Consider the following 4,051-nt stretch of genomic DNA (forward strand, 5'->3'; position numbering starts at 1 on the left):
AAGAAAAAACAATAAAAAAAAAGTGAAACATCTTTAGGAAAAATGACATGTTGACGCAAGTATTTTTCAAATCAATTACGGATTTCTTAAAAAATAACATACCCACAAATATATCAAAAAGTTTTGCTATCATTTCTCATGAACAATATTGATTTGATTCAATTGAAGAGCCTATATCCCTATACTTCATCATCATTCAAGGAAACTTCATCATCAGTTGATATAATAATAAACAAATGATGCCGAAAGATGAATGGAGAAAAAGTACACTTGACAAACACACAAGCACGCACTCAATGTAATCAAACGACCGCAAACAGGAAATAGTTGTGGAAATACCATTCATTTTGCCAGATAAAAGCGTTGTTTATGTGCTTTGTTGACATTGTTTCATTTTGACTACGACGTCATACTGGATATTCGCAATACTTTTGTCTATTTGTATTATTATCAATAAAATAACACTGAAATCCAAACATATTCTCTAGAGTAAAAACTGATCTGTATATGTTAGGCAGTAATGTGCGAAGGGGGGGGGGGGTTTACCCCCCCTGTGATTTGGATGAGAAATTTTTTTTCGCGAAAATTATTCGAATTTGCTAGGGTTTTTGATTCTAAAAGTGAAGACCTTTTTTTTTTTAGCTCATCAAAGTAGAAAATTGAGGAGAATTCTTTGAATTTCCTAGGCTTTTTGGTTCAGAGTGAATTTTTTTCGATTTGCTTGGGTTTTTCGCGGTGAAAATTCTTTCGATTTGCTAGGGATTTTCGCCTCAAAAAGTGACTTCCAAAAAAAAAAAATTGTCTGATTTGTTAAAGAAATTTTTGGTTTGGAAAAACCAACCCCTCCCCCTGAAAATTTTTCCTCGCACATTACTGATGTTAGGGTATGTATGCCTGACTATAGTATTATATAAACATTCTCATATCAAGATAAAACACCACAGAAGATATGACCGATTTGTTTGTTCATTTGGTGCTTTTTTTTCCATTGTTACTGGCATTATTGTTTTTGTGTTTCCGCCTGTACAGTTATGTATTCGGGTTATTCATTTTCCGGGTATCATTTGTCTTCAGGTTGTTTATTCTTTTCATGCATATTACAATTTTCTCTGGAATCCCATCTTTCTATGAGTTTTGTGCCACTTTCCTTACAATCCTCTGGCAACTTTTGACCTATTTTTTTTTTAACGGAAGAAAAAAATCACAATCTACCAAATATTATCAAATCAGCGATGATAATTTTCTATAATTTATGAAGGGTATGCAAGATCGGATGCATAGTTTTAAACAAAGAGTCACAACTTTCATATTGTATCATAGAACATCAAATATACCTTTTCATAAATGAACCGCTCAGAAAAAATATCCCAACTTCATAAGACTGCAAGCAAAAGAGTCTTTTGTTAAACACAATTCTTTGCATGACAAGTTATAACAGTGTTGTTGTTATAATATTGAAAGAAAAAAAATAGTTCGTTGAAATATGTTATATATAAAGTTCAGGTTTGTTTGTGTGTGCTTCATTTTTCGATTCAAATAATAAAATATTTAGTCAAATGTATTGTTTTTTCGTGTTTTCGGCGTTGAATCTTTGATTGGAAACACTCGGAATAAATTTTCCTTTTTTTGCATAAGAAGGGTATACTCGTGTATCGATAAAGACACGACGTGGCGTAAAAAATACGAAACGGTCGCTCAAGATGTTAGCGTGCGTAGTATGGTTTTAACGCTAGATCTACCACTAACCAAACTACCGAACTGTTTTCATCGAAATAAAACGATTTGAATACCAAATGAGAATGTGATGGACAAGAACAAGGAAGTGAATGAATGGAGTAAAAAAAGGAACAACTTAAATGTAAGATATGCCACCCATATGGAAGATATGTACAACTGAGAATGAAAATGAGTTAACCATTCGAGTCAAAGTGAAATCCCTTCCTTTTTCGAATCAGAGCTCAAACATTACTATTTGAATTTTCTAGCCAACAAAAACTTTCATGATGTACTTTTCGGTCAATAGAAATGATTTGAATCCACTTATAGTATGCTCATCAAAAATTGTTGAATTGTTTTCGTGGCCCACTATTATTGAGCCGCTTCTATTCGGACGCAGCGGTTGAATGAAAATTTTGAAAATTTCCAGTCAACCGCTGCGTTCGAATAGCAGCGACTGAGTGTCAAGCGGCTCAATAATAATAATGAGCCGTTTTCATTCTCAGTTATGCAAACTATTCAATTCCTAATATGACCATAACAATAAGTGTTGCTGATTCCATACCAACTGGAAAAAGAAAAGGATTTTTTAAGCATTTGATCAAGTGGAATAAAAACAAAGTAGAGAAGAGCAAACATCGCGCTAACCATGTGAACGGCAGGAAAATATGGTGAAAGAGAAAGTCGATAATTTGGTATCGGATGTGAAATATTAAGTTTATTTCCTGGAATCCATCGCAGTTATTCATTTTGCATTTACAAAGTATGCAATGTGTATGATGCGATTTTATTCCATTCCCTCTCGATACTTTGCTTATTTCTTTGTGTTATTTTATAATAATAATAATATTGGTTTGTGGTTTGCATGATTTTTCGTTCGTTCTGTCTCCACTTCACTCTTTCCGAGGTCGGAAGATGATGGAAGTTCAATCTGTTCTCAATACTTTAACAATTCGCTTAAAACATACGAAAGCAGCTTAATCGACACACGCGATTTGATATTCAAATTGAATTTCCCTTAAAGCGTGGATATTGAATGTGCGTACGTAGCTCATGTATGAAGTTTTCATCGTTTTCTATGGAGCATCAAATATGATGTGTAAATTTAAAATGTTGATTATGCAAATGAACAACTATAAGTTCTGATCAACTTTTACGCTTAAAATAATAATCGCATTTCCTCTATAGACTCTCATATGTTAGCTATTTCTCTCTCAATCTCTCGCGCTCTTTATTTCTTTTGCCCTCTCGTGACTTTGATATTAATAAAAAATTGTAGTCATAATCATAAGAATCGAGTGACAAATTAAAGTTTCACGCGAAACGAGAGCTTAAGCATATGTGCAAAACGTGGAGATCAAGCGAAGCGGCAAACAAACTGGAGCGACAGAGAACTCGTTCAAAAAGCCTTTTTCGAATGTGTGCGTTAACAGAGTTCAGTCGCAGTAGCATATGTGGTGATTAGAAATGTCCTGATTAGAAACGATACACAAAAAATTATTCATGCTTGATGGAAAATTGCTATTGAAATTCAAACACCTTGTGATGCACATAAAATTAAAGTTAAATTAATAAAGTAATAATGTTTTTGGTACTTTCCTTATCAGGATTCATTTTCCAGATAGGCTGACGTTGCTAAATCACATAGCTTCCGTTTAAAATCGTTCAGAATGTTTGGCAACAGTTCAAATGCAAAATAAGCATGGTGCTTACTAAGAAATGTTCCCATCACAGCGAGTTAGATGCTGTGCGTATTTAGTATAGATATGTAAGTCTATATCAACACAGATATATTCAAATGTTTAACTTCATTTATTGAGCTGAAAATCAAGTTCCCCCTATCCAGTCTGGACATTTTTCTAGGCAATTGCCTTACAAACTATCTACGGATTTGGTGACTAATTTATGATAAATGACTAATTTATGATAGGTATAATAAATCCAATCTATCTGGATCTGGATACAAAAATCTGTATCTAACGAGAGGTATCTAAGATTTACAAGCTTAACACCCAAAAGCATTCTTTTCTGATTCGGGCCGAGTATGACGTTAGTTTTAAGATGCAATCATTTTTTCCCAGACTTTTTCATACAAAAATTCACAAAAAAAATATTTTTGTATAGGAGCCATGCCTTGTGGTAGCGTAATGACATGAAACTTTACACAGGTTGTGTTTTCCACAAGAAAATTACATTCTGAGAGTTTAAAGAAATTTCAATACATATTAGGGATACCTCCCATACAAAATTTTCGGTTATGAGCCATATATTGAGCTATATTTTTTATTGAAATTTCTTTAAACTTTGTGAGACTATTTATATTGATAAGAAAATA

The sequence above is a fragment of the Contarinia nasturtii genome, unplaced genomic scaffold, assembly GCF_009176525.2.
Source record: "Contarinia nasturtii isolate CC-2019 unplaced genomic scaffold, AAFC_CNas_1.1 Cnas_scaffold_129, whole genome shotgun sequence".
Classification (NCBI taxonomy): domain Eukaryota; kingdom Metazoa; phylum Arthropoda; class Insecta; order Diptera; family Cecidomyiidae; genus Contarinia; species Contarinia nasturtii.